This window comes from Drosophila bipectinata, chromosome 2R (genome assembly GCF_030179905.1).
Source record: "Drosophila bipectinata strain 14024-0381.07 chromosome 2R, DbipHiC1v2, whole genome shotgun sequence".
Lineage (NCBI taxonomy): Eukaryota > Metazoa > Arthropoda > Insecta > Diptera > Drosophilidae > Drosophila > Drosophila bipectinata.
The window spans coordinates 5,015,819-5,034,767 of record NC_091737.1 but is presented as its reverse complement, the minus strand read 5'-3'; the positions used below and the strand labels follow the sequence as shown (position 1 = coordinate 5,034,767).

The 18,949-nt window shown below is 37.1% G+C and overlaps 1 protein-coding gene and 2 long non-coding RNA genes across 16 annotated transcripts in view; 2 read left to right on the top strand and 1 right to left on the bottom strand.

Annotated features, from left to right (window-relative positions):
* Window positions 1–587: 587 nt before the first annotated feature.
* LOC138926100 (uncharacterized) lies at window positions 588–1,620 on the top strand. Its single transcript, XR_011442460.1, has 3 exons — window positions 588–649; window positions 701–1,003; window positions 1,091–1,620. It is a non-coding gene; the product is annotated as an uncharacterized lncRNA (long non-coding RNA).
* Window positions 1,621–3,893: 2,273 nt separating this feature from the next.
* On the bottom strand, window positions 3,894–6,168 carry LOC138926101 (uncharacterized). Its single transcript, XR_011442461.1, has 3 exons — window positions 6,079–6,168; window positions 5,159–5,797; window positions 3,894–5,056 (listed from the first exon to the last, which is right to left on the bottom strand). It is a non-coding gene; the product is annotated as an uncharacterized lncRNA (long non-coding RNA).
* LOC108124158 (transcriptional regulator ATRX homolog) overlaps window positions 5,835–18,949 on the top strand; it is a 289,518-nt gene continuing 276,403 nt past the window's right edge. For 7 of the 14 annotated variants that reach the window (XM_070278802.1, XM_070278803.1, XM_070278801.1 and 4 more), the window contains exons 1-2: window positions 5,835–5,975; window positions 16,204–16,524. The gene's annotated coding sequence lies outside the window, so the exon portion shown is untranslated. Of the gene's footprint in view, window positions 5,976–6,155; window positions 6,304–11,880; window positions 12,580–12,681; window positions 12,770–12,901; window positions 13,812–16,203; window positions 16,525–18,949 lie in introns of those variants that run through there. The other 7 variants (XR_011442459.1, XM_070278794.1, XM_070278793.1 and 4 more) reach the window with 7 other exon arrangements.

Genomic DNA, 18,949 nt, shown 5'->3' with positions numbered 1-18,949 from the left:
GAGGTGGGCAAGAACTTCGTGGGAGCCGACAGGGAGGCCAGACGATTTGGAGACGTGTGCGAGACGGAGAGGATACAGAGTGAGTTATCCAGCAGGAGCATTGAATGGGTTTTTAAATGCCCATCCAACCTGCCTGAGGGCAGAGTATGGGAGCGGATGGTGCAGTGCGTCAAGCGAGCGCTGCGCCATACCCTGAAAGAAGTCGCGCCGAGGGACCATGTGGAGTCCCATCTTGGAGTACCTGCCTACGCTTGTGCGCCGCGAAAAGTGGTGCCTAAGAACGGAGCCCATCCGCCAGGGCGATATGGTCTTCGTCTGCGATCCTGCCTTGCCCATACGAGAGTGGCGCAAGGGCATCGTGGAGGAGGTCTACAGCGGAGTTGATGCAGATGGATGGAGGAGGTAATGGACTATCTTGGACAATGTTGCGGCCCGTCTCTAAACTTGGAGTTTTGGATTTGAGTGAAGCGGGTCTTCACGGGGTCGGGGATGTCGACGGTCGAAACATTGTTATCGATAGCTAAGTCAGTATTATTAGGAAATGTAGTATTTTAAGTTATCGGAATTACGGGCCTACTAATAGCGGTAGTGTGTATGCCGCCGAAAAGTGCCACTCATTGTTTTGTTGATTGTAGGAGGGCACACTGCGGTAAGAAGAAGATATATATTTGAATTGTTAACTAATTTATGAATTTTATAGAATAAAACGTTCCGTGCGCCATAGCAACAGGCCTTTGAAGTTCACCTTTCTTTGGACCTACGCGTGGGGGAGCCGTTTAAGGCAACTCCACATGACACAAAACAATATATAATATTCGAATTTTCACAATTTCTGTTCGAAAATTATATTGGCGTTATGATACAGGTCGAAACGCATCTTGCATAAATATAACTTTCAAATAAGAGGCCAAAAAATCGAACGCACAGATCATCCGGATAGCAAAGCCCACGGCGGAACGGAAGTTCTAATCAAAGAACGCATCAAACACCATATTCACAAAAGGTTTGCAACAAACTTCTTGCAGGCCACATCCACATTCTTGTGGGCCAATAGAAATACAGTCAATTAACGGAAGCCCTTGGTTCACAGCTGAGGTACATCCAGAGTCTTTCGCCAATAAATACAAAGTATACCCTATGGAGCGCCCACCCAAATCTTAGCGCCCCAATTAAATTATTAGTTAGTGTCTAAGCAACCGAAGGATCATCCAGATCGCCCAAAACAAGGCCCTAAGAACTTTAACTGGAGCTCATCCGTTCCACGACAATGCGACAATCCACGCCCAACTGAGAGTCCCATATGTGAGCGAAGAAGTTCAGCGATTCGCCAATAGGTACGTGGAAAGGCTGGACCGACATCCTAACCCTGAGGCCATCAATCTTTTGGACAACAGCTACACCACAAGGAGGCTGAAACGGACCCACCCATTGGACCTCTGCCACTCGGGCGAAATAACTTGAATTCTATCGCTAAGGTTTACTGTTAAAATTAGTTTCCTAGGATAAGCAAACATTGTACTACTCAATATTTCATTAAGTTAAGGTCCCATTATAAAATTTAATTATTGTCCATATCTCCGGACAGATTTTAAATATAACTATTGATTGATTGATAATAAAAAAAAAAAAAAAAAAAAAGTTAGCGCCCCAACCGCACCGATATGAAACTCTTTGGGATGTTGGGACCCCAGCGAGAGAGGCAGAGCTGAAACATTCGCTACACATCTCCAAAGTGTCTTCCAACCAAACCCTACCTCGAATTCATTCCTCCTGCCACTAATTCAGTCAGATTCAGTCAAAAGCTACTTCGCTGCTAGGGGCTAAAACCAAAAAGGGCTTCCGGTGGTGACCTACTGACGCAAAAGATATTAATCAATCGCAGTCTGTAAACTAATCAGTGGGATCATTAAACTTGGCAATTTCCCAAAAAAGTGGAAGCCGACATCATACATATATAAGCCTCTGTGTAATTTTTTTGAAATATGCTTGCTAACTCTCATAATACCATATCTGTAAGCTTGCAATATTATCCCGGCACGGAAATTTGGCTTCCGAGGAAACCATGGATACATCGAGAAAGTGAACAGATGAAAATCTGAAATACCCTCAGCCATCGAACAGCAACAATACTATTTTTTTGACGTATCTCAAGATTTTTAGTTTGTCTTAATGGATTCATGCACAAATTCAAACCAAATACACCCACAAGCTACTTGAGTCGTACCTCTACAATAAGGTATACTCTGAGATGCAACGCAGTAACTTCAGGCGACTACGTCATCGAAGCTGAAGTTTTACAAGGAAACGCACTCGGCTCTTGTCTATATGTTCTGTATACTAGCAACGTCAACGTTCGCCGACTATACCGCTATCCTTTGTCGCTCCAGGTGCCCAACTCGAGCAACAAACCAACACGCTATTCATTTTATGGTAGTGGAAACAGGCTGTTTAATGCACTAGTCTGCATTAAAATACACGAACAAAAGTGTAATCACTTAACGTTTTCTATTAATTTCCTCTGCTTTCCCTAAATGGTATGCAGATCCTCCAAGCTAACAAAGAAACGACCTAGGCGTCCACCTCGATAGACGACTAACCTGACGTAAGCATATCGAATGCAAGATGCACCTAAAACTAAAAGCTAGCCGGCTCCACTAGATCATAAGCTCAAGAATGCCACTGTGGCACATGGTACATGGTACTGCTCTACAATTCAAATCTTAAATCAATCTGGACGTATGGCTCCCAGCTGTAGGGAAACGCGAGCAGCAGCAACATAGACATCATACAGTGCGCACAATCAAAAATCTTGAAAACTCTCACTGGGGTATCTTGATATGTTCGGAACGAAAACATACACCAAACAAAGAAAAACTGTCTTCAAATTTCCTCGATCGGGGATTGACTCGGGTTTCCAGGGATATCGTCAGCGACTCAACAACGTTCCAACCCACCTCCTTGTACTCCTTCAGTTGTTGGTGTTAACAACGATTTTCTTTCTCCATTTCAAGAAGCCTTTTCCTAAGGCTCTGGTTCTCAACCAGTATTGTTTTTCCTAATATTTTGTCTCTTTCTGTGCATATGTTCCTATTATTTTTCTTTATCTACAATTATACTTGTTATAATACAGTCCTTGGGTAATCCAATTCTCTGTGAAAATGCATAAACGTTCAATGGCTTACTTTTTTTAAATGCTGACCACTATTTGGAGTCAACTTCTAATGAGTATGCCTAAAATGTGTTTCTCAAATTTTGTAAAAACCGCCGAGTTTGTTTGTTTTTGTTTTCTTTGCCCCCTTGCAAATCCTTCCATAACGTTGTTTTTTTGTAGAAATTTTGGTGCCTTGATAAATTTTACACCATTTACATATTTTCGGCATACATTACAAAAAGTATTGTTCATAAGGGATATGGCTAGAAAAAAATTATTAGCAGACAACCTTTCCTTACGAAAGACGAATACGTATTGAGGCGCTTTGACATCTGAAGAGACTATCTTTTACAATTTTATTGAGAAAACCACCATCATTTTATTCTCTTTGGGGTGCCTCACATGCCTGTTTTGATTGATTTCAAAAACACCGACAATCTTGCCACTTTCTTTGCAAAAACCTGAAATAAATCTAAGCTTTTATGTGAAAAGTTCTTTTGATCCATAAGGAGTGTTAAGCTTGTGACCAAACTACTTTAAAAAATAATTCATTCTGTGGAGTAAGAGTGGAGTAAAATTAAGACATAAATAAATTAAGTAATAATAAATAATAATAATAACAATAATAAATAATTAATAAGACATAAATAATTAAAGACATAAGACATGAAATAAATTAAATTAAAATTAAATTAATTAAAATTAAAATTAAGGGAAATCATTAGCCTTTTATACATTAGGCCAAATAACATCAGAGTTTTTTAGTTTAAAAATAGGAGGTACAAGTTAAAAAATAACATCTATTGAATGAAGTTAAAATTTATTTCTAACCTTTATTATTAACTTAATTTTTCATTATATTGCATTTTAATCAATGTTCTTCTCAATAATTACTAAAAATAATAACAAGCAATATTCATTTTTATAAGGCAATATGGCAGCATTATTGAACAATTTCTGTGGCACAACGATAATTTTTTAATATTTTTTTTGCCACCCCTGATTATTATTTTTTCTATGTGCTCAAAGAGTAATATTATGTGTTACGGAAACTTTTTGATTTCACTTTTTAATATTTAAAATAATTAAAACAAAAATAAAATAAAAAAGAGTTTTGAGAGTTTTAAACAAGAGTTTTTAAACAAACAACAAGAGAAACGCGACTTTTTTAACTTACGTCGAAAGGCTTTAAAATCATAATATACAAAGTAAATTCTGTGACATACACTTGTGAATTAAAAATTTTCTTCTTCTATTTACGGTGCATAACTAAAATATTAAACATCCGACTTTAAAATATAAAAGCTTAATGAACTAAATCAAAAGAAATTCATTTTAACGGTATAAAAAGCCTAATACCTCAAATAAAAAGTTTTGGAAAAGAGAGTGCAAAACTGTCACATCTAACATTCTTTAAAGTTTGCTTTGGCATTTTTTTCTCCGTGTCTCAAATGTCTTCAACTTTTCCAAAAACATAGTAAATTTAATAATAAATAAAATCTTCTTATTTTAACCTTGTCATATTGACTGATACAGAATTAGACGGGCCTATAAATTGATTGCTGGCGGGATACGCTGGAAACTCGAGTCAATCCCAGAGTGAGGAAATTTGAAGACAGTTTTTCTTTGAAGGACACTTTCTGCTCGCGTTCCCCCACAGCTGGGAGCCATACGTCCAGATTGGCTTAAGAATTGAGTTGTAGAGCAGTACCATGTAATCCAGGCACAGTGGCAATCGTGAGCTTATGATCTAGTGGAGGCGGCTATCTGTTTTAGTTGCATCTTCTTGCATTCGATATGCTCATGTCAGTTTAGTCGTCTAGTCGCCGGTTACTTCGATACCTTATGGGCTCTGCATACCGTTTAGTGAAAGCAGAGGGCACGTTTGTCCATTACGAGTAAACGCTACATGTTTACAGTTTTGTTCGTTTATTTTAAAGTGAAAGTCGGATAAATAAAATAAGAATAAGTTTTTGAAAATACACCAATACGAACATAAAAACATACCTTTGAAGTTAGATTGTTGAAATCGTGTTACAGTTTTGCTCGTCAGAGTATGTACATGTATGTATGTATATATCAGGGCGGCCCAATGTCATTGCTCTCTTTCCTCCTTTGTCGTTGGATTGCTCTTTCATATTAAATATGCAAAGTCATATATATATAGTAAATGTGTGACTCCTAGCATAACCAAAGCGCAATTTCAATCCGATTTCTTGTTGAATACATCTCTTTTTTTAATTGCTTTCTATTTAAAATGTGTTTTTTATAATAATGATATTTTTTTTAAACCCCTTGTGAAAGATACTATAATTTTTTTAGTGTACCGACATGAAATGCAAAAAAAAATTTTCGCACTAATTTATTGATAATTTTTTGCATTAGTTTGGGAGTTCGCTTGTCGTATGCAGAGCTTGGGTACTTCTGGAATATATATTTAGATCTCTCTGACATTCTCATTTTATAATTTACGGTGTTGTTCCGCAATCGATGCAAGAAGAACACTAATCTGTAATTCCTGGATTTTTTATGCACATCAGCTTTTAAGGATGATTCTGTTGCATGTTCCGCTGAACACAGAAAGTTAACTTTTTTTGATGTGGCTTTTAAGATTCCATATACTACAAGGGACAATTTTAAACATGTCTGGAATGAATATATTAATATTTTTATATATTAAACGAGAGAAGTGTAAATTTGATACTTTGTGTTTCATTTCAAAATTCCTAAAGATAAAATAAATTTGCAGGCTATGGTGTGTTTGTTTACAAACTACAATTTTAGAAAAATTATTTTCTTATATATCTTCTGTATTTATTTAACAGTAAGTAAACAACATAGATTTTTTAATGTTTAATGTTTTCATACGGTATATATTAAGGTTTTACTTATTTAGTATAGTTTTCATATAATTGTAAATCGGGAACCTTAAGAACCTGGTCGTCATCGTCAAAACAATGTCAGCGCCATAGAAATATTTTAAATAGATGGAATTTATAAGTGAAATCTAATCTTTTCTGGTTTATAGGCTAGTTTATTATTATGTACATATGTATGTCATCAAACAGTCTGTATACTTTTTTTATCCTTGTTTTTATCATTTGGCGCTGGCAAAATTGGATTAAAAAATCGAATAATACCGGAAAGAAAAGGTATGCCTGAGCCCAACAAATATTAGCCAGTAAGATACACACGAGGTCGGAAAGTGAAAAAAACGAATATATTGACAGACAAAACCGTAGTCAGGAACTTTGAGTTGGTCAAGTAGCATTTGATCTTGCCGTTCAAGAGCCCAGAACTGTTTTTATACCCTTGCAGAGGGTATTATATGTAATTGTGGTCAAAAGTGTGCAACGCAGTGAAGGAGACATCTCCGACCCTATAAGGTATATATATTCTTGATCAGGGTTACCTCCTGAGATGATATGAGCATGTCCATCCGTCTGTTTCTACGCGAACAACTCTCTCAGTTTTAAAGCTATCGACTTGAAACTTTGCACACACCTTTCTTTTCTTTGCACGCAGTATATAAGTCGGATCGGCCGGGATCGGCCGTCTATATCCAATAGCTGCCATATAACTGATTTGACTTGGTCAAATCACGGTTGGTGGTTCGTGTAGAAATTAATGTCTTTAACTGCATACAAATATTGACGTAATTTTTCTCGCGCCCAGACTATGGTCACCAGCTCATTTTCGTTGGTACCATAGTTAACTTCTCTGTCCTTTAATGTTCTAGAGATCATAGTAATGGGACGCCCCTCTTGGGATAGCACTGCGTCAATGCAGCTAAGGCATCTGTCGTTAGATCAAATGCCTCTTTGTAATCGGGGTATGACAGGATGACATCCTCTGAAGCCAGGATGTTGCGCAGCTTTTTGAAAGCCAGCCGTTGCGGCTCGCTAAGCTGTACCTGGATGTTTCTGGATCTGTATCTGCTGACATTTCCATGTGCCCCTTTTAAAATGCTCGAAATGGGGTCAGCTATTGACGCAAAATCTATAATAAAGCATCTATAATAGCTAGCCAAGCCCATAAATGACTTGACTTCAAACACGTTTTTAGGCTCCGGGAATTCCTGGATGGCTCTGACTTTTTCCGGATCTGTAGAAGTCCCATTGCTAGTGACTATAAACGCCAAAAATTTTTTTGAAAAAGCTTTTTTTGAAAAAGACCAGTCTACATCGTCGACATGGACATAGCAAAATTTGCCAATGTGCTTTCGCAGTATGTCGTGGATGGTTCTTTTTAAGATGATGGCAGCATTCCTCAACCCTCGACTTCTGGATTATGCCATTTTTTAGCAGGTCCTGAATTTCGCCATTGACGAAATCGGGTGGTTTCATTGGTTGCGGGTACGTTCTGGCATAAATGGGCTCCACATCAACTTCCTGATGGTGGCCACCACCGACGTGTTGTAAGGTAGGGCCTCATTTGGGTTTGCGAAGGCATTTTTCCTGTCGCTTATCATTTTTGAAAATGCTTTCCTGACTGAAGGTTGAGTATTTGAGCAGTCAACTTCAAAAAAATTAACGTTGGGGCATGAGTGGAATTCTAGCCTTTCTACTTCGGAGCCCCATTTGAGGTGGCCGGAAGCTAGGCAAAGTGATGCCCCTGCCTGTTTTAACAGGTCAACGATGATGATGGGATCAAAGGAGGACAAATCTGGTAAGATGAAGAACGTGGCCTTCAAGTTGAATAGGGATATGAAGCATTTTTTGTGGTGGTGGTGACGCCATGGATAGAATGTATCGAAAATGGCGAATCTACTGGGCGGATGCCTTTTAATCTTTCGTATGGACGGATGAAATTTTTTGACGCGCCAGTGTCTATCACAAGCTTCATTTCGACCCCGCTATTCTTCCCCGCAACCCTCTGCCTTTGCGCGGGCCCGATCTTCCTGTTTAGGCATGTTTAGGTTCTTGCGCCTTCGGATATTGATTTTTATCCCTGTCCTCCTGGCTTATCGCAAGCGAAGCCGCGAAGGAGTATTTTTCGTGTTGGACTCCATTCTTGAGCCAAAGCGAGGGCTGATTGCATATCCTTCGGCTTTGCCGAAAAGAGGACATCCGTGAGGCTGCGCTTGAGTCACGACATAACTTTTGTCGGCGACGCTGCGTACGACATGGTGGCTTTGTTTGTGAACAAGGTGAGTTTTTTCTCGACCTCGTCATACTATTGTCAGATATTAACCGCCTGGCGTGATAATGGCGTGAGCTCTTTACATAATTCCTAAAGACATAAGCGGCTACTGCTGCTCCCGTAAATTCGAGCAGGCACTTGACGGCATCTAGGGGCTCGTCACATTTGACGTCTCTAGTTTCTATGGGTTCATAGACTTTAATTTGGGGAGCTTCCGCTTGGGCGGGAGCGATTAGGACTGCATTGACCTATGCGGTCAGTGAGGGGGCCGCGGGGGCTGAGCCGCCGCTTTAGTTAGGTGTGCGAGCTCGTAAAACTGCGCTGTTGCCTTGCCAAATATACAGTGATGGAAAAAATAATAGAAACGAATTGTCACTTTGGGTTTAAATACATATTTTTTATAAGGAACGTGTAATGAGTGGAAACTTCATTTTTTCTTTGATATACATATATACATCTATCTTACATTCTAGAAAACAGAAATGTATTTAGTTTTATTCATTTAGCTAAAAAATTATACTAAAGTTTAATTTTATGTTTCTGACCTAGAAATAAAAATAGAAACAAAATGACTAATCTTTTTCCAAATTTACTAGTATAGCAAAATTTACCATGAAATGTTTTCAGTTTTAATACTTTGTTGCGTTACCATAGTTTTTCAAAACTGTAGCACACGAGGCTCCTTTTTCGACTTTCTTATAAGGGTCGTGTCAAATTTTGTGGAAGTTGCCACGCTTTTCCTGTTCATCTGTATAGTGGATAGCTAAGCTTTTTTTTTTGAGCATTCCAATAACTTTTCCCATGGATTGGACTTCTGCTTTAAATGTTAGGATTAGATTCCTCTCTACTGAGGTGCAATGTGGTTCACAACCCATTTTGAAGCTTTTAACAAAATTAATTGCTACGTTGTACAAAAAATTGCTATAATAACACTCCTTGTAATAAAAATATTCAAAACAATACCTTTTATTTTAATTTAAACGAATAATAACCACAGATTTTGACAAAATACAAACGCGTTTCTATTATTTTTACCAACCCAAACACGAGGACTTCTGACGAATTTCCATGAACAACGAAACTGCGGACGAAAACCGTTCAAAAAAAAAGATCGTGACCAAGTTATCCATTATCCACGTTACCAACACGTTTCGCGTTTCTATTAATTTGTTCATCACGGTGCGCGGGTACTGAGCCTCCGCTAGGGCAAACAAAGAAAAATAAAAACAACAAAATGCCACACAATGCATGCGCGGCCGTACCGTGTTCCCGAAAATGGAGTGGGGAGACAAAACGGAACAAAAAAGTTAATAGCCAAGACTGTGCAGCTAATACCAAGAATTCTTGCATAACAAAAGAGACATACATACATACATAAGCTGGATTAAATGCACAGAATTATATAAATTATTTTTGGTGGTAAATTAAATTTTAAGCTAGCGGATATTTTGCCCTGGTTAAAAATTTTTTTATTTCGCAACTTTCTGTGTTGTTGTATAAAAGTATTTTATTTATTTGTTCACAAAAAAAAGTAATTCAAACAATGTGGGAAAGTAAATATCCCGAAAATGTCATATATAAAATTATATAAAAATAAAATAACCACTAACTAAAATAACTAAAATTAAATATGTTAATATTAAACCGTCTACTAATTAATGAGAATTATTTAATTTATATGAATTGTTAGTGGGCTTCAGATTTTCTCTGGCAGTGTGAGGGGCAAAATTTTACTTTTACTTTTTTTACGCAAACTTAATGCAGACGTAGAAAATTTTGTGATTAAAAGTGCTCACTTGATCTTTTACTGTGGGCGCCAATTCCTTATATAATGGGGATATTAGGGTTATGATTAATTATATTTATTCATCCCTCGCTGCAGTCGGTGAAGTCACAGGCGCGGGTGTCCCTGGCGGTTGCCGAGGGGGTTGCATCCCCTTGTAGGTAGTAAGCGATGATTGGATCCCTGGCGGTTGCCGAGGGAGATAACTTCTATGACAGGAATTATGGTGGGAGCACTGGCTTCATTATCACGGCCCTTGAGGCACGGTGACCAATTCAATAAAACGAATTTACTTTTACGGCAATGCAGGAGAATGGCTTGAGTACTTCTTTATTCAGTAAAGCTCGAATACAAACTGAAACTTAACACTAACAAAAATGGATCTCATAGCGGCCACGCAAATATGCAGTGATAGCCGGCTATCTATGGGCATTCGGCCTGACGCTGTCTCAGCAGTTTGGCCAGAGCGAGCTCTTAGATAATCGGAAATTGCCGTTGCGCGGTTAATTCAGTTAACTTATAGGTCAGCACACTTACATTGATATGATTTTAATGCATTGGGATTGGTACTTTAAATTTTAACTTTAACCCCACCGGCAGAGCTCGATTTTTTTAGTACTGAAGCTCCCTAAGAACTCATGACGCTACCTTTTCAGGGCCGTTTCGGCATACATATTGTGTTCGAAAAACAAACATCATATCTAAACGAAGTAGGCGCAGCAATTCGGCCGGCCCCATGATAAAATTATATAAGGTAGTCCATTCGGCTGTCAAAGTTCGAGCTTTGGTCTCTTAGTTTCAGTTCCTGCTTGTCAAACTGCAGTAACCGTTAAGTGGCCAAGCAAAGAAATGACTTTTTGAAGTTCTTGTCGCAAGCACGTGCTAGGCGTAAAGTTTTCTTGTCAAACCTAAAAAAACGTTTAGCCCCATGCGATTATTATATTCAACTTATATTAATAGACTCTAATTCTGCCGAGTGGAATATCTTTTATAATTGCATCATGGCCGGCCCTCTGCTACTCTGAATTTTAATGCGTATTCGATATTTGATACAAAACTACACAGTTTTGTAGGCATTCAAAATTTTTTACGCGCAAAACTTACACCGCTTGGGTCGATGCACTTTAGAATAAAAGGCCGTTTTTTGGCATATTCTCGAATTTCGAATTTTGTTGTTTTTGAAATTTGACGCGTATTCCTGCCGCCTACATCAAGAGTGGGCCATATTTCCATTTTACATACTTTTTACATAAACCTCAGTTTTCCATAAAAAAAAACCTAAATTTTTAGTAAATATGGTTCCATTAGTTTTAAAATTTAATTTAAATTTAGAGAGGCTGTTAGAGCTCTCTAACATTTAATTTAAACCTTTCGGTTAAAAAGACTTCGTGGAGCGCTACACGAGAGAACTCATAAACACCTGCAACAAGTTTTGTTTTTTTGAAGAGAGTCAAAAACCATTACTAAAAATTGATTTAATAGTAAGTTGTTAAAATCATGACATTTTTACCTCTAAGGCACTTGGAGGCACATAAAAGAAAACACATTTACTTTGGTTAGAATAGCCTAGAACAGGATAGGATATAGAAACCGTCGCTTTTTTATATATTTTTTATTTTTTTTCTCGGTCTTTCAGAATTTGTAAATGCCTTGTGCATCAATAAGAGCATCAGCTAGCATTCCTGTATTCATCATAAAGCTTAGAGGCCCAGACGACCGAGGGGCGCTCGAGAAACGATTTGTTATATTAAGCTATTTGTAATTTATTAAGCTAGGAGGAATAAGTAAGGAAATTTAAAATTCTATATTTTAAATTTGAGGGACAGGAAAGAGATGCTATAGAGTAGAGACCATTGTAGTTCGAACATAATACCCTAAAAGGGTCATGCTAAGGAACAGAGGACTAAAGTTTCGAGTCCTTCTATTAGGAATGTTAAATTTTAAGCGTGTTAGTAAATGCTGGCTATTTACATCCCATTATAAGTTTATCACACTTTATTTACATTGGTTAACCCATTATCTACATTATAAGTTTATAAGTAAAAGTTTGCTACTAGGATGTAGGATGCAAAGTAGGATGGAAGCCGAAGATTTGCATCCCAGTATAGAACTCTAAGTGCGAATATTAAAAAGTTCTTTTGTACGGATTCCTTGCGGTCCTTATGTACTCCATATGAGGGACTCCAGACACATAAACCGTAATCCAGTATCGGACGGACCAACGAAATAAATAATGTCTTGGTTATGTAGTATGGTTTTATTGCAGAGGGCAAGAACGATAAAAAGACATATGCTTGCATTTTGATCGATTAAGTATTAGAACCGAGTGATATGTCAAACATGGGTGCGGAGAAGTCGTGGTGCGTGATAAGTTATCGACATTAGACCACTTTAGTTCTTTAGTCTCACATAGGTACCAGCTGGTCACGTTCGAATATAAGATTATAAACGGATTGAATGGCGAAAAAGTGTTGCCAGGGTGTGGGCAGTTTGGAGAAAGGAGGTATGTTTGAATATCTATTATATATTACAAAGATTTTCCGCACAAAATGATGTTAATGCAAATAAATTCTATATCACCAATCTTGTGATTTTACCTCTTCAGAAGCAAAATTGCAGTCAACCAAAATGAAGACTTTTCCCCAACTTTGCAGAGGATGATCAGGTCTATAAAGACCACCGGCTTTAATCAGGTTTCTTTAAATACTATAATATGTATTATAGAAGAACACGTGCACCTAATATATTTATATTTTTATTTACTTATGCCTCCACCTTTATATCGGCTTTTGATTTTCCTTTTGATGCGATATCAATCTCTGAAGTATCACGAGCAAGCCGAGAAACAACTATATGTTTCGATGGAGGGATCACCTCTAGGGGTTTCGGTGTAGTAGATACGAAAACTGCAACTCCAGACGGTACCGGTTTCGTTCAATTGGATATCGGATATATGGGACAAATGCACATTTATAAGGATTGTGCCAAAAAGAAACTGCACACTTTCAATTATCAAAATCTTTCAGTGGAAGCTTTTGATCATGGCATGCGATGTACCGTTTAAAAGCTATATTAATTCTGAGCAAGTTCACCAAAAAATTGTGCACAATTACTGCACAGAAAACGGTGTTTCGTACCGAAATTTTGCAAAACGTCACAAAGTTAGTGTCAACTTTGTAACTTGTAACTTTGTAATATTTTTTAAGCAAAATATTATTAAAAAGTTTGGTGAGACATACTCTCTAAAAGATTTGCGAAAGAAAAAGAGAAAAAGAGGTCCAAGGGATGCCAGCGTCGATAAGAAGGTGCTGGCCTTAATTCTAATTTGAAATTTGGCCAAAAAAGCGCGTACGAGAACAATTATGGTTCAACCCATAAAACAACGGTATGGACTAAAGACGTATAGAAAACAAAAAGTTCCAAAAAAAAGTCATCGTCAACAAGAAGTCGGCAAAACGAGAGTGCGCCGAACTTATAATCGCTTGCTCATTGATGCAGTGGATTGCGTTATAACAGAAGATGGACGACATGGACTACATATGTAAAATTGGCCTCCAAAACTTTACCAGGCCCCCAATTTTACACAAAAGCCAAAATATCAAGTTTGTTTCAAAAAAAGGGAACCCACAACATTTTTCAGAGCTGCGTCCCATTGAGAGATATTGGGTCATCTTTAAGCGAAATTTAATAAAAATTAAAAGGAGAAAAAGGAGAGTTTGCGGAACCTGATAAAATGTAAATTTTTTTTTAATTCTGTTTATAAAAATTGACCGTTTAAGTTTTGCTTAAGAAAAAAAAAATTAAAATAGAATAAAATACATGAAAGTTATTGTAGACAGCTAATATTCTTTTCGGCACATTCCTTATCAAAAAATTCGGACGGCGTTCTAGCCTCTTAGTTCTAGCCCTTGGGGTAGCGAGAGATAAAAGCGAGAGATTCACTCAGTTCAATGAGTGAACTTCAGTTCAGTGACAGCTAAGCAGGCTAAAGCGGATCACTAACAGTGAATTTCAATTATTATTTGGCGACTCATTTAGCAACTGAAGGCCGCTAAGCTGAGCGTCAAGCGCGCAGAGTTGGTCATTGATTTTGCGTTAGTCAGTAATTAACCCTTTAAATCAGACGGCCCTATCCCGAGGGCATAGGAAATTTCTCTGCCCGAGCTCTGCCACACACACACACAGTATAAATTTGTAAAACGTCATGGTCACAGCCTACTTTCTGCTATTCTTTACTAATACTAATGCTTAAAAATCATATCAATGTATTGGGTGCCTACCACTGCTTTAAATCCTCCCTTAATCAAATCCCTTAATCCCGCAAAAACTAATCCCTTTATCGCGCAAAAACTATTACAGCGATAGTCAAGACCAGCCCCATAGAAAATGGCATCCGAAATTGAGGCGTGTGCGACGTTTTCACATAACCAGCAGTGGATAGTAGGCTGGGATCAAGAAATTGTCTTATTACAAGACAAATGAGTAGACCATCTTAGTGAGAGTGAGAAATAACAGATTGCAACGTTGGTACGTTGGTCGTACTAAAATTAATTTACAGTAGAAAAGTAAAGTCTAATGAAAACACTACTACAATAACTTCGTTACAATAACTTAGTTGAGACGATTACTACGTATATGTCGTTGCAGTGCGCTTTGAATAAGTTATAGCTTTGATCAGTTTCAGTATCGCTGTGGACATTAGCCTCTGAGTCCGTCGCCAATCTATAGCAAAGTGGAACGTTACCATAACGCCAATGTGTATCGCACAGTAATATTTAACTGTGTGATTGTGGTATAAAATGCTATGTCGTGTAATTTAAGTGTCGTTGGCATAATTTCGACGCTATTCTATTCACTGACCACGCTGTTGTGGCTTTGCTGATGCGGATTGGGATGATCCTCGATTGACCTCTCGTATATATGCAGGTCGGTTGCCAGTTCACCGTACTCCGTCATATCGTCAAAGTCGAAGATCTCGTTTATCCTAACTTTTTATTGTCGATATTTTGTATTGATATTATTGTCAATGTAATAGTAAACGTATAAAGCATCGTAATATGTGGCCGCACCGCCACACACTGTCGACAATTGATGAGATTTTTACGGTCCAAGAACTTAAGGGCACCTCTTCTTGGGACGCGAATTCCAAAATTATCGCATTCTTGCCGTCGTAGACACGAGTCAGGGACAGAAGGGGCACAAGAAGTAGCGACGCGCCTCGTTGACCACCCGAAAGAAATCAGATGTCATGTTGCCCAATGGCAAATCGCCGAGGAGACAGCAAGCTGCTGAGAAGCTTACTCCGCCGTTGAGATCCAAGGAATCTGTTCGATAAACAACTTGAGCTTCGGTTTGACGATAAATCGTTTTAATGTACTTTTGAGGCTAATTATTGCAGATGCCATTGTTACAAAATTTTCTTCACATAATTCACATAATCGAGTCTTCCTTTTGTAATAAACACTATTATTTATTGAATTATTAAGGAATCCTGTAATATGTTCTTTAAGGACATTCGATACATAATTTGAAAGTTACTGCGCCACAGATCATAAATATGTTAACCGTTTTTTATTAGTCCACTTGGCGTAGAAGTTATTCGCAATCAATTTTTATTTTGAATTTTTATAATAAAAATTTAATCATAATTTTTTTTTTTTAATTTTTTTGTAAAAATGGAAAAATAATTCTTATTCTTAATTATTATTATAAGAATCGAAAATAAGAGTTACATTTCAATTTTTGTCATAAAAATCAACAAACAATTTTTATTTTATAATTTTTATTTTAAAAATTATAATAACCCTGGTCCCTGGTTTTTACCAAATAAATCAAGATTTTGAGGGTGTTACAAACATTTCAAACACTTTTTTGTACTATATTCGACCTAATAAACAATTCCTACTATGTCACTTCAAAAGTTTCTCGAATTTTTTTTTGTCCTACTTTGTAATTGTCGTAAAAAGAATCGCTCTTCAGTTTAGCTGAAGAAAATACTTCAGTATTGTCACTCCTATTTAAAATTGTTCGAACAGCTTCTACCAAAAATTAAATTTTTATTTTTGTTTTTCTTGATTTAAAGGTGTAAGGTCTTAATAAAAATACTTTTTTTTTATTTTCAATTTAGATGATACTACTAGGAGTTATGCTGTCAACGTTAACGCACCTTTGTACATGGGATCTCCGAATATGACGTCGCAGTGGCAAAGTTTTTTATTATTTTACTTTAAAAATTACAGAAATCTTTTATGTGTGTATTCTTAGAAAAATTAAAAAATGTATAAATTTTTATTATAAATAATAAAATATAGTCCTTAGTTCGCCCACTATACCCATGCGATGTCTGTGAGCTTATAGTGAGAACCGCTGCATAAAGAGTAGTAGATCCAAGATAAATTTGTGAGATAAGGAATAAGGTTAAATTACAACCAACTTTTGCGATAATACGGTAATTTCCTTTAATGATACAGTTGATATACCATTGCAGTTAAAAGCGGATATATGGAATATTGCAAAAATCGGATATAGTTGGCCGATACTTATGAGAATATCCTAATAAAACCAATTCATTACAATACAAAAAAGGAAACCTAACTTCGGGCGGAGCCGAAGTTGATATACCCTTGCAGTTAAAACCGGATATGTATCGCAAACATCGGATATTGTTGGCCGATCGTGATGAGAATATGATAATATAACCCAATTAATTACAATAAAGTATTAAAAAAAAAGTCCCAAGCTTCTTTCTTCAAAAATACCAAAGTTTGTATTTATACAAAATACCATTTCCGATCGTTCAGTTATATGGCAGCTATAAGATATAGTCGACCGATCGGTATGAAATTTGGTAGGTCGGATAAACTGATAAAAAATATAATCTGTACTATGTTCCAGCTTTCTATCTTCAAAAACAGGAAAGTTGGGTCATTTCCGATCGTTCAGTTATATGACAGCTATAGGATATAGTCGGCCGATCCTTATAAAATTTGGTAGGTTAGATCAACTGACCAAAAATATAATCTGTACTAAGTTCCAGCTTTCTATATTCAAAAACACGAAAGTTGGGTCATTTCCGATCGTTCAGTTATATGACAGCTATAGGCCGATCCTAATGAAATTTGGCATGTGGTATTATTTTGCCAAAAATATTTCTCGTTTAAAATTTTAACTCTCTAACTCTAAAAACAGCAAAGTTATACCATTTCCGATCAATCAGTTATATGGCAGCTATAGGATATAGTCGGCCGATCCCGGTCGTTCCGACTTATATACTGTGTACAAAGGAAAGAAGGGTGTGTGCAAAGTTTCAAGTCGGTAGACTTAAAACTGAGAGACAATGATAGTTTGCGTAGAAACAGACAGATGGACAGACGGATGCTCATATCAACTCAGGAGGTGATCCTGATCAAGAATATATATACTTTATAGGGTCGGAGATGTCTTCTTCACTAGGTTGCACACTTTTGGACAAAATTATAATACCCTCTGCAACGGTATAAAAAGCTACTACAAAAAGAGCTAAAAAAATTTGAGAATGCTCCCACTGTTAGTGTGACGGCAGCGGTGCGGCAGAATTTCCGACCCCATGTAATCGTGCTATGGAAAATGAAAGTTTTCCTTCACTAATTTATATTGATCCTTTACAATTCGAGTTAGTTTTCAAATACAACATCGACCAAATGGACACTTTTGTTCTTGATGACAAAAAGTTTCCTTTTTGAGCCTTTTCCATGACTTTCTCGAGCATGCGTCCGAGATGCGTCGAAAACGCCTAAAAAACTTCTGGTTTCAACGAGACGGAACCCCATGTCACACAGCAAACGGGTCCATGGAGTTTATGCAGCAAAATTCCCAGGACGCGTTGTGTCAATAAGAGGGGATATCGAGCGGCTGCTTTAACGGATTCGACCTCTCCGGACTTTTTGTGGGGTTATCTGAAGAGCAAAGCTCAAGGAGAGTATTTGCACCAAAATGGTCAATATATCGGCCTAAAAAGGAAACGTTTCTTAAGGTTATTATAGTTCTGATAAGTCATTAAAATGAATATGGGTTTAAATAAAATTTGTTTCTAAAATATTAACATTTATAAAATAAAATATTCTAGATTATTATAATTATAAGTAAAGATAAATTAAGTTAAAAAAGATTCCATAATTTGCGATTTAATAACATCTAGGGATAGTTCAGGGGATAATAAGTGGATAAATGAGTTGTAATTTTTGCAAATTATGTAAAATGGATCGTGTTCAGTAAAATTAGATCTAGAAATTGGTAACCAATGGGGCCGGAAGGATTTAGTTACTCTATTAAGAATTAAAAACATTATTTTTTTCAAAAGTAATTTTGAGTACACCTGTCCAAGAATAAGCGTATGAAGGTGCGTAACCCCAGCACAAGTACGGCGCTCTTGTAACGGAGGTTTAATAGTTTTAGCCGGCAACGATACGACGGAAGGCTAGTGACAGTATCCCAGTTTAAATTTTTTAATGCAAATAACAGAAACTGCTTTTGGACAGATTCAATCATCTTTCGGTGACCAATGTATTGCGGATTCCAAACGCACGAACAGCATTCCAGGATAGGACCAACCAAAGATATATAGAGTCATGTAGACATGTAGACATGTAGAGTCTTAGTTGTGAAAGGATCATCAAATTTTTGACCAACGTTTTATAAAAGCTCCGACACCCCAACCGTCAATAATATTTGTTCATTGAACGACAGATTATTGTCAAAAGGACTAAAAGATCGTTAATTAAGGAAAAAAGATCTAAGACGTTATTCGAGACGATGTTCGGCACACTGCAATTGAATGGCATAACTTTACACTTTTTGCAGTTAAGTAAGAGGAGATTGTTTGAACACCACGCGAA